This window comes from Nerophis lumbriciformis, linkage group LG21, assembly GCF_033978685.3.
Source record: "Nerophis lumbriciformis linkage group LG21, RoL_Nlum_v2.1, whole genome shotgun sequence".
In the NCBI taxonomy this organism is placed as follows: domain Eukaryota; kingdom Metazoa; phylum Chordata; class Actinopteri; order Syngnathiformes; family Syngnathidae; genus Nerophis; species Nerophis lumbriciformis.
The window spans coordinates 25016057-25028828 of record NC_084568.2 but is presented as its reverse complement, the minus strand read 5'-3'; the positions used below and the strand labels follow the sequence as shown (position 1 = coordinate 25028828).

The following is a 12772-nucleotide window of genomic DNA, read 5'->3' as shown; positions in this document are numbered from 1 at the left end:
TGTTGCGGACGGATCACGTCTCCCTCACCTGGTTGCTGGACATCAAGGAACCCGAGGGGCAGTTGGCCAGGTGGGTTGAGATCTTGCAGGAATATGACTTCACGATTTGTCATTGACCAGGCCTCCCGCATGGCAACACTGATGCACTGTCTAGATGGCCCTGTGAGGAGGCGTATCGTTTCTGCCGGCGGGCGGAGCAATGGTGCATGCCAGACCCGTCAGTAGCTGCAGTAAGGCAACATGACAACGCAGTCAACCTGGACAGCTTCACCCCCAAACAACTGATCGACCATCAAAGGCAAGACCCAGTGCTCAAGAGAGCTGGGTGGGGGGCAGCAGCGTTTAGAATGGGCCACAGTGTGCACTTGGACACTGAAATCAAAGCACTGTACTCCCAGTGGGACAGCCTCCTGTTGTCTCCCGACCTGCTGCACAGTCGCTGGGAAGCCCCGACAGGACAACGTGCTGCCCTCCATCTGATGGTGCCCTGTGTACTGCGGCCTCAGGTCCTTGAAGTGATGCACGGCTTTCCAGGGACTGCCCATTTTGGAGTGACCAAGACCTTGCTCCGACTGAGACAGCGCTTTTACTGGCCAGACTGTCGCCGTGACGTGTTGATGCATGAAAGGCCCTACACCCCTCTCACATGCTCCCCTACAGCAGTTCCAGGTGGGGACTCCCATAGAGCGGGTGGGCGTGGACATCCTAGGTAGGTTTTCTGTCACTGATAGCGGAAACCCCTACATCTTGGTGGCCATGGACTACTTCACGAAGTGGCCAGAGACGTATGTGGTACCCGACCAGAGCGTTGTGACAACGGCAGAGAGGTTGGTTTCTGAAATGTTGTGCCAGTTCGGGGCACCAGAGGAGCTGCACAGCGACCAGGGATGGAATTTCGAGTCCCAGGTGTTCCAGGAAGTGTGCCGTCGCCAGGGTGTGAAAAAGAATCCCACCACGCCGCTGCATCCCCAGTGCGACGGGTTGATGGAGCGTTTTAATAGAACCTTTGCCACACAACTTGCCATTCTCACCGACAAGTGGCAGAGACTGGGACAAAGTTGGCAACCGGACGTGACTTCATGCACAACCCGATGCCAAAAAAGTACTGATTCAGTACACATACCTACAAATGGACATAAAAAAAAAAAACAAAGACAAGCTTCAAAATCTTCCCAGAAAAAGGAAAGCCGTTATATTTGCAAAAAGAACAACAATTTTCATTTCTCATAATCATCTGTCCCAATACTTTTGTCCATCGTGTATATTTTCCATTCAATTTTTTTTCTTAAAAATGTGTTTATTGGATTTTCGAGATTTAAACACATGTCAAATGTTGTTTTTTTTCTCCCCAAAACAAGTAACCCACAAAAGTTATATATAAAATAAAATGAAAATAATAAACTAGAAAAAAATAAATAAAAATATGCATCAGTCAAATAAGCAGTGTTGGGACTTACTTTGTAACGCGTTAGTGTAACGGCGTTATTTTCGGCGGTAACAAGTAGTCTAACGCGTTATTTTTTATATTCAGTAACTCAGTTACTGTTACTACATGATGCGTTACTGCGTTAGTTTACGTTATTTTTTATATAGTTTCGGCTTGGATCTGTGTGTGTTTTATTGAAGAGTTGCGTTGTCGTCCTTTTGAATATTCCTTCGTATCAAGGGAGAGAAGAGGCTCGCCGCGCGGTGTGTGTGGGGCAGGGGGGGGTGTTTGTGTGTCTGTGTTTACTAACAAGACATCATGGCGGAGCCGAAGCCGAGTTTCTTAACATGGAGATATTCTCACTACTTTTCTTTTGTCGAGCACAAAGAAAATACTATTTTAGTTAAATGTAAGTTGTGTCTTGGATCAAATATCCCATCTACTGCCCAAAACAGCAATTCCAATCTGCTGAAACAGCTACAAAAGCAACATGCTTCCACGAAGCTAGTAAAGAGAGACACACTTCACCTTAGGATTTTAACGGAGGGACTGCTAGCCAGGACAACATTGATAGAGCCATTGCAGCGTATGTGCTGGAAGACATGCAGGCTATTTCTACAGTGGAGTCACCCGCTTTCAGGCAGCTAATTAGCATGATAGGGGGCGTCAAACAGCAAATGGCACGAAAACATTTTCCAAGCTCTTGGACACAGTGGACAATGAGCACATAAACATGGAAAGTAATGTGTTACTGTGAAAAGTAACTGAATAGTTACTTTTCACAGTAACGCATTACTTTTTGGTGTAAGTAACTGAGTTACTTTTGAAATAAAGTAACTAGTAACTGTAACTAGTTACTGGTTTTCAGTAACTAACCCAACACTGCAAACAAGTACAGCAATACACAAAAGCAGACAAAAGGCTCATCAATTATCTACTTTTCAATTATTTGTCAATCAGGGTTGAATTTGAGATCATTATCTATTACATATTTTAGGAAACCACAACATATTTCCTGAAACTTCACTAAATAACAGTTCCATGTCAGCCTAATTTTCTCCAATTTAAGGAAATAAAGACTATCTCTAATCCAGCGGGTGTGGCAGGGAGACGTTGCAGCCTTACCTTTTATTTTTCAAACATATACAGTATATGAATCAGAAATGGGATATGCAGTTTATTTAAAACGAGTGCACAATTCTATTTCCTGCAATGGTTTACAGTGTATTTTATTAAACGAGAATGTGCCTGTAGAGTAGTCAGTGTGCAGCTTGTGTAGATTTACTATCCACTGAAAAGGAGCCAAGGAGTCATGTCTAAATAGCTGGCAACAGCAAAACAATACTGTCCTGGTGAATAGCGCCATTGTTTGCGGCTGCATGAGTGCTGCCAGCACTGGGGAGCTGCGGTTCATTAAGGAAAAACAGGCATTCCAACATGCAATGTCACATTGCGAAGCAAAAACTCGGGCCGTGCATGTTTTTTTGGGGGGTTTTTTCCCCGACATAAGGAGTCCAAAGACACCAGATGACAAGTGCCGAGCTGAGGAAGATGAAGGTGAAGATGCGGGAGTGGACAAGTATGTCTCCTTCACTTTCACTCCTTCAACACTCGAGTACCTGTGGAGCACCCTAAAGCGTAAAGAAGGCAGGAAGTGGTCGGGTTTTGGAGGAGAGCAAGGTGTCTTACATCCACTAGTGTCATCTTTAAACTCTCCAATACACATTGCACTGAAAACATTTATACTATTTGTTCGAATAAAGTTGAGATTAAGTGTGTGATTTTGCATTAAATATACCATATTTCTGCAATTTCTCCGGAATAACTTCCATCATTGAGGGCTGATGGTGCGACAAACCAGTTGAGAGCCATTGCTTTCGACGAGTGATGGGCACAGTATTCAGTACTTTTAAATGTCCAGACCAGGTACCGATTCTCTAACAAAAATCAAACAATACTATATTTTAATACTTTTGTTGCACGTGACGTCAAATCCAATTGCAGACTCGGCACCAGCTCAATCACTTGGCGAGGAAACAAGCAGTCATGCCCTTGGCGCGGATTAGGCCGGACTGCACTTGGTAATGCTACTATTTTCCAAGCCAACAAAGCAAGAAGAAGGCGCCCCGAAAGTACAGTGTGGAGGGAGGCATGGCCAGCGCTGCCTGCGGGAGCGGAGGTCACCATCGCTGTCCAAGGTGCTGAGGACAGCATGCTGGCAGACAGGGGCGTGTCAGGGCCGGATTCGGAACACAGCTGACGGGTGATTAGATTTCCCAGGTGGTACCAGTTGTCTAATCACCTGTTGTCTTTAACAGTAGCGATCGGGAAAAGCAGAAAGAGGAGGGCTTGGAGAGTTTGGAGAGGAATGACATGGACTGAAAAGTCGAATATTGAAATCACTGATGGTGAATAAAACCTTGTTCAACTCTGAACGCCGGACTCCTGTGGACGTGTGTGATCAGCGGAACCCGCTCAGAAGCGACTTCCACATACAGTAAGGCTTTACTTTTTAAAATGTGCGAGCTCGATGCTTACTGGATACGCCATAGAAATGCTGCCAATTAGTGGGACTGGGTACCGAATACGGTACTTTTTTGGCACTTGGCGATCACTCCAACACCAAATTTTGCAATTTTCAATGCCAACAAAGAAATTGACTCAAAAAAACGCTCTAGCATTCTGCTGGCTGCATGCTAATATACAATGGCTTTGCTATTGACATGTTACTAATTAGTATTAGCGATTTTACATGGCGATTTCAACACTTCCAAATTTGGTAATGAAAACTACTTGTCATGGAGCATGCACAATCCCTCATGCCTTCTGCTGCATGCTTGGCCGGCACCTCCGCTGGTAGCGAGCCGGGGCAAGCCCCTGCTCGTTCTAGCCGCAAAGAGGCCACGCGCCGCCAAAGCTGCAGGTAATCTGCAATCAGCGCACCTGGGACTAATGGTAAATGGGTTATACTAGTATAGCGCTTTTCTACCTTTTTTAAGGAACTCAAAGCGCTTTGACACTATTTCCACTTTCACCCATTCACACACACATTCACACACTGATGGCGGGAGCTGCCATGCAAGGCGCTAACCAGGACCCATCAGGATGCAAGGGATAAGTGTCTTGCTCAAGGACACAACGGACGTGACTTGGATGGTAGAAGGTGGGGATTGAACCAGTAACCCTCAGATTGCTGGCACGGCCACTCTCCCAACTTCGCCACGCCGTCCCCATGGAGTCCCCGAATGAAGACAGACAGAATAAAGACCAGCGAACCCGAAGATCCAGCGCCGGAACGTAGTTCACTCCTCGTAGTAAGCATCCCGTCTCTGGCTTCCCTCCTGCGTATTTGCTCTCTCTCTGTGACTTCCCAGTTCCTGTGTTTATGTCCTTTGTGCTTCCCGCAGTGCCTTTCCTGTTTCCCGTGATTGAGCTGTGTGCCTTGACTCCTCTCTGGATTTTGGACTGCCTCCCTCGATCCTTGACCCCTGCTTGGACAGGGACCTCGTTGCTTCTCTCCAGCCCCCGACAGCTTGCTTGCCCACGGACTGCCTTCTCGCCTTGCCTGACAAAGGATTCATCCAACACGCACTTTTCTGTCTTCACACTGTGTCTGCTTGTAATACTCTGTGATTGTGTGCTGCCGAACATGCTCCTCTGCTCCTAAACCAGCAATGTCACGACATGACGACGACCGGGAGAGGCGGGGGGATGGTGTACCGGTAATTTTAGAGGCGGCATAGTACCAAATTAGATTCTTAAATAACGCGGTACTATGCTAATACCGGTATACCCTACAACCCTAGTACATAGTATTGATTTTCAAGGTGAAAACTACCTAAATGGCCCCATCATCCTTTGATTTGTCGGTCTGTGGCCCTCAAGGGAAAGAGTTTGGACACCCTTGTTTTGGATCATCCCATGATGGAGAATTACATTCTGATAAAAGAGCTGCTGCTACAGCAACGCCCGTGCTAATCTCGCCATCGCTGAAGGCGGCGTTCTGCCACCTCAAAGGGTTAGTTAGTCCACAGCTGGGCAAAATGGATTCACAAGGTCTCTGAACGTCTGGCCCCCGTAAGGTTAGGGTGAACTAGCTCCAGCGTTTTCTCTCATTTGCCGTCTCCGTCCGACATGACCCCCAAAGGCGCCGGGGTGTCATGACAAGTGAAGGCAACAGCGTGATTCAAATCATTTCCACTCGCCGACCGCAGGTGCCCTCTCCAGTCGGCGGTAGATTGTCAATTCTCTCCTCATTCATTAGAGTTTTCCCTTCACTTTGTCACCCCGAGTTAGACATTAATGCAGTGCAGTGTGGGGACCTGCTAAAAGGTCCTGTAATTAGCCTAGCCCAGGGGTCGGCAACCCAAAACATTGAAAGAGCCATATTGGACCAAAAATACAACAAAAAAAAATCTGTCTGGAGCCGCAAAAAATGAAAAGCCGTATATAAGTCTTATAATGAAGTCAACACATGATGTGTTTATATTAGCTATAATAGCCTACTATCAAAATGACTATGTGTCGCAGGCTGAAGCAAATCTTCGTTGACAGAAATGCTGAAATTTAATATTTATTCTACACATTTTTACAACATTAGAAACTAGAGATGTCCGATAATGGCTTTTTTGCCGATATCCGATATTCCGATATTGTCCGACTCTTTAATTACCGATTCCGATATCAACCGATACCGATATATACAGTCATGGAATTAACACATTATTATGCCTAATTTTGTTGTGATGCCCCGCTGGATGCATTAAACAATGTAACAAGGTTTTCCAAAATAAATCAACTCAAGTTATGGAAAAAAATGCCAACATGGCACTGCCATATTTATCATTGAAGTCACAAAGTGCATTATTTTTTTTAGCATGCCTCAAAACAGCAGCTTGGAATTTGGGACATGCTCTCCCTGAGAGAGCATGAGGAGGTTGAGGTGGGCGGGGTTAGGGGGCGGGGTTGAGGTGGGGGGGGGATTGGTATGGGGTAGCGGGGTGTGTATATTGTAGCGTCCCGGAAGAGTTAGTGCTGCAAGGGGTTCTGGGTATTTGTTCTGTTGTATTTATGTTGTGTTACGGTGCGGATGTTCTCCCGAAATTTGTTTGTCGTTCTTGTTTGGTGTGGGTTCACAGTGTGGCGCATATTTGTAACAGTGTTAAAGTTGTTTATACGGCCACCCTCAGTGTGACCTGTATGGCTGTTGACCAAGTATGCATGGCATTCACTTGTGTGTGTGAAAAGCCATAGATATTATGTGACTGGGCCGGCACGCAAAGGCAGTGCCAATAAGGTTTATTGGCGCTCTGTACTTCTCCCTACGTCCGCGTACAAAGTGGCGTTTTAAAAAGTCACAAATTTAACTTTTTGAATCCGATACCGATAATTTTGAAACCGATACCGACAATTTCCGATATTACATTTTTAAAGCATTTATCGTCCGATAATATCGGCAGTCCGATAATATCGGCAGTCCGATAATATCGGCAGTCCGATATTATCAGACATCTCAATTAGAAACCATTAGTAAATCAGTGGCTGCTCAAAAGGTGAGATAACTCCTGGAAATTACTGACTTTTAATGGTCAAAGGTATAGATGTGTGTGTCCAAGTTAAAGGAAACTGTCTTCTTTTAATAGATTTATTACAATCTTTGGGAAGCTAGGTAATGTTTGCTGTGGTCTGGACCAACATGGCACACAAACAACTATCTGAAATGCAGCCAATATTACATACAGATAATGTGTCATGAGACATGCACAACTAAATTATATACAAAGAGGATACAAGTAAAATAAATTAAATTAGCTCAAATACACCTAAAAATTAGACTTAATGATGCAATATGTACATACAGCTAGCCTAAATAGCATGTTAGCATTGATTAGTGTGAGGGCAGGTGCAGTCAGCATTTCCTGTAGGAGGAAAAGTCACCGCCGCTGTCCATGGAACTGAAGACGAGCGCCAGCGGGCAGGGGCGGGACATGTGCTGACGGCGAGACACAGCTGGCAGGTGATTAGATTTCACAGGTGGTACGTCTTAATCTAATCATCTGTTGTCTTTAACAGTAAGCGGTCGGGAGCAGAGAGAGAGAGAGAGAGAGAGGATCGGGAGTGACGGCAACGTCACGACATGCCGAAAAAGACTTTAAAAGACACAATTTTGTTAAACCTGCACGCTTGGCTCTTGTGCCGTGTCTACAGTGGAGCGTCTTCCACAATTAGATTGCAGTCATCCAGTGACCAAATATGACTGATTAGCACCGTTGCGCATTCACGCACAGTGTACAACTTTTGGTGGACAAAATGAGACAAAGAAGGAGTGGAAGATTTTACATGTAAACAAACTGTTGCTTCACAGTCCACACTGTGGTGAGTTCAAGAACCATCGAAATTAGTAGGTCCAAAACGACGTTCACCAAATACTCCCATCAGTGAAGCACACACACAAACATATTAAACAGTGGGCTTTCTAACAATTGGGAAGGTTTGTGTCATGTTTGTCCTCAAACAAAAACCATACTAAAACAAAAAAAGTATTTCCCCCCCATCTTTTTCCATTTTCAATCCTTTTAGGGACGGCGTGGCGAAGTTGGTAGAGTGGCCGTGCCAGCAATCGGAGTGTTGCTGGTTACTGGGGTTCAATCCCCACCTTCTACCATCCTAGTCACGTCCGTTGTGTCCTTGGGCAAGACCTTCACCCCTTGCTCCTGATGGCTGCTGGTTAGCGCCTTGCGTGGCAGCTCCCGCCATCAGTGTGTGTGAATGGGTGAATGTGGAAATACTGTCAAAGCGCTTTGAGTACCTTGAAGGTAGAAAAGCGCTATACAAGTATAACCCATTTATTTATTAATGTATTTAAAAAATGCTCCACAGAGCCACTAGGGCGGTGCTAAAGAGTAGAGAGCCGCGGGTTGCTGACCCCCGGCCTAGACCCATCTTCTCTCACCTCCACCGTGGAAGTCTATGTGAGGGAGGCCACACATCGATGGAGAGGACAGGAGTACAAGTTTTTACTTTCTTTTTTTTTTTTTTTTTTTAATGCCGCCTGCTGGGAGTGAGTTGGTTAAAGGGAAAACAGAATGATTTATCGGGTGGAAAAAGAAGGGATGAGATGCCACTCGGGGGGGGGGGGATCCTTCTGTCTTCCCTCCATCCCTTCTTCTTCTCCAATGCAGACTTGCCGCTAGCGGTGCTGTTTTGCCTCCCCCTGCTTTTGTCACTGGTGGTCCTCCTCCTTTAATGAGGACTCTTCTCCTCCATCATTCCACGTCTGCGTGGAGCCTCATCGACCAAGCACCAAAAAAAAAAATGTCATCACCAAGCGCTGGTGGCATCGGAGTTGTGGCAGTACCTTGAATCTTCTCCGGGATTGTGCTGCCTCCAGCCTCCACACGATAAAACAGATGAATAAAGAAGCCGAGGAGTGAATTTTGTAGAATAACTTTAACCTCTATTTATTTTTTTATTTTATTTTTTTGACAGTGCGCTTAATAACCCGGTGCGCCTAAGGTACGGAATAATTCTGGTTTTGCTTACCGACCATCCATCCATCCATCCATCTTCTTCCGCTTATCCGAGGTCGGGTCGCGGGGGCAGCAGCCTAAGCAGGGAAGCCCAGACTTCCCTCTCCCCAGCCACTTTGTCCAGCTCCTCCCGGGGGATCCCGAGGCGTTCCCAGGCCAGCCGGGAGACATAGTCTTCCCAACGTGTCCTGGGTCTTCCCCGTGGCCTCCTACCGGTCGGACGTGCCCGAAACACCTCCCGAGAGAGGCGTTCGGGTGGCATCCTGACCAGATGCCCGAACCACCTCATCTGGCTCCTCTCGATGTGGAGGAGCAGCGGCTTTACTTTGAGCTCCCCCCGGAGCTTACCGACCTTGAAGCTATTTTATTTTGTACATGGTGAAATGATAAGTGTGACCAGTAGATGGCAGTCACACATAAGAGATAAATGTAGTCTGCAATATGACTCAAGTAAACAACACCAACATTTTATATGTTCCATTGAAAATATAGAACATTACACACGGTGCTCAAAAATCTATCAAAATGTTTTAGTACGACTTTGGTAAGCTATGAAGCCGCACCGCTTGATGGATTGTACTGTGTTTCAACTTACGAGTATTATTATGGTGTGTGTATGAGGTAAGACATATTATCTGGCGTTTTGTTTCGCAATATTATGCAAAAGCAACTTTTCTTACCTTCTGGTACCTGCTGATCTGTATTTGGGATCTGCATAAGTTCGGAAAAATTGCATGCGTCCGCCTTTGTAGTGCGTGCCGACTCCGTAGTTGATAAGCTTCTTCTGTTTCTCTATCTTCTTGTTATGAGACATTCATCCTCCGCTGTTGCCATTTCTAATATAAAGTAGTGTAAAGTTCTTACTTATATCTGTCAGTAAACTTGCTATGAAAGCGCTAAAACATACCGGTGTAGTGAGTCTACATAATTCACCTAAGGAACTTTAGTTATTAGAGAGTTCTGGTTGGACAGTTTTTCACGGGACACATTTCCGGTGTTGTTATTGCACTGGTGAGCCACGGATGAGGAGATGCTGCTCCGTTATTGATTTAAGTAAACTCTGAATGTCATTAAAACAGTTTGCTCCATCTTTTGACATTTCTTCCACTCCCGTCCCTGCACGCTACACCGCTACAACAAAGATGACGGAGAAAAGACGCTGCCGAAGGTGAGTCACGTAAATAAGAGCGCCCACAAGTGCAATAACAACGCCGGAAATGTGTCCGGTGAAAAAAGGTCTGACCGGAACTCTCTAATAACTAAAGTTCCTTGGGTGAATAATTTAACTCACTAGACCGGTAGTTTTCAGCTCTTCCATAGTGAGATATAAGTTAGAAGTTTACGCTACTTTAATATAAGAAATGGCAACAAGAAGATAGTGAAAAAGAAGAAGCTTATCGACTACAGTATCGTCACGGACTACAGTGGCGGACTTGCACAAATTTTCAGGACTTATGCAGATCTCAAATACACATCAGCAGGTACCAGAAGGTAAGAACATTTGGTTTTGCATAATATTGTGAAACAAAACGGCAGATGATATGTCTGCTAATGGGTACCATTTTGCGGTCCTTATACACACACCAATATCTCTGACTACGCAAGCCGTAATGGGCCGACAGTCTATGAAGCGATGCGGCTTCAAAGTCGTACTAAAACATTTTGACATATTTTTGAGTGCCGGGTGTAATGTTCTTTATTTTCAATGGAACATTTAAAGTTTTGGTGTTGTTCACTGGCGTCGCATTGCAGTCTACACTTATCTCTTATGTGTGACTGCCATCTACTGGTCACACTTATCATATCACCATGTACCAAATAAAATTGTTTCGAGGTCGGTAAGCACAACCAAAGTTATTCCGTGCACTGTCGATTTTTGAGAAAATAAAAGGATTTTAAGTGCGCCTTACAGTCCGAAAAATACAGTACACTACGGGCGAGCTTGCCTGTCAGTCTAATAAGCAAGATATTTGTACAGTGCACGATAATCGATGTCCTCGGCACACTGTTCAGCTATTAATTGCTTGACAACACACAAATGAGGACAAGTATTTGAGATATATACTGTATGTACGTCATATATTTATAAGGCTTGTTGGTATATTTTGATGGGACAGTGGCCAAGACGCCAATTGTGCACACTCACTGTTGTTATACAAAATATGGAGTAAAACTAGTTTCTCTATATGATCATTTTATTCATACAGTATATTATTTAACAATGAATAATACATAATACATTTTTAAATTAAAAACTGATGTCAAAATTAACACTGCACTGCAGCTACAAAATGTCCTCATTGTGGGATAAATAAAGTCTACACACTAAAAAATGTTGGGCTAAAAATAACCCAATTTTAACCCAACTGCTGGTTCAGAAAAGGACAAACCCCTTATTTGAGTTATTTTAACTCAACATTTTGGGTCAATTTTTTCAATCCAACTTTTGCGTTGAATTTTTTTAACCAAAAAGTTGAGTTACGATAACTTAATGTTGGGTTATTCCCAACCAAACTATTGGGCTGAATTATTCCCCCAAAAGTTGAGTTATGCTAACTCAATGTTGGTTCATTCATAACCCAACTATTGGGATGAATTTATTGAACACAAAAGCTGAGTTATGCTCACTACAATGTTGGGTTATTCCAAACCCAACTATTGGGTTGCAAAATTTAGCGCTCCTTGACCTAATAGTTGGTTAAAAATTATAAATTTGACTGCTGGTTTGTCCTACTTCTTCCCAACTACTGATCAAAAAGATTTATAGTCCATTAAAATATACTCAAAAGCAAGATATGAGTGACATTTTTTTTTTTTTTTTTTTTTTACAAAAATTGCCGTGTATGGTCATAGTAGTCCTATACAGCATGCTCAAATATTTTCATGTGCATAAGATGTGTGATTGTAAATAATGTTAATGAGATTATTCCTCAATAAAATTCCCTTAAAAAAAAAAGTAAATTTTTAATTAAAAAAAAAGCCTTTTACCCCAAAATGCGTTACTCGTTGAAAAACAACCCAAAAATGGTTCATAGTTTTGAAAACCCAGAAATGGAGTTAAAATAATACCCTTGTAACCCAAAAAATGGATTGCTCTTCATAACATAACTCCAAAATTTAACCCAACACTCGCACCTCATAAATTGTGTTATCAAAATAACCCAACATTTTTTAGTGTGTACACACAAAAAAATGTTGGGTTAAAAAATAACCCAATTTTAACGCAACTGCTGGTTCAGAAAAGGACGAACCCCTTATTTGAGTTATTCTAACTCAACATTTTGGGTCAATTTTTTCAATCCAACTTTTGCGTTGAATTATTTAATCAAAAAGTTGAGTTATGCTAACTTAATGTTGGGTTATTCCCAACCAAACTATTGGGCTGAATTATTCAACCCAAAAGTTGAGTTATGCTGACTCAATGTTAGGTGATTGTAAATAATGTTAATGAGATTAATCCATAATAAAATTCACTTCAAGAAAAAAGTAACTTTTTGATAAAAAAAGAAAAAAAATGCGTTACTCGTTGAAAAACAACCCATGGTTCATAATTTTGAAAACCCAGAAATTGAGTTAAAATAATCTCCTTGTAACCCCAAAAATGAATTGCTCTTCATAAAAATAACTCCAAAATTTTACCCAACATTAGCAACTCATAAATTGTGTCAGTGGCCTTGTGGTTAGAGTGTCCGCCCTGAGATTGGTAGGTCGTGAGTTCAAACCCCGGCCGAGTCATACCAAAGAATATAAACATGGGACCCATTACCTCCCTGCTTGGCACTCAGCATCAAGGGTTGGAATTGGGGGTTAAATCACC

General features: G+C 43.5%; 1 protein-coding gene across 1 annotated transcript in view; it reads right to left on the bottom strand.

The window, feature by feature from the left end:
- efna3b (ephrin-A3b) overlaps nucleotides 1-12772 on the bottom strand; it is a 346280-nt gene that overhangs the window by 250003 nt on the left and 83505 nt on the right. The gene's annotated exons all lie outside the window — the stretch shown is intronic.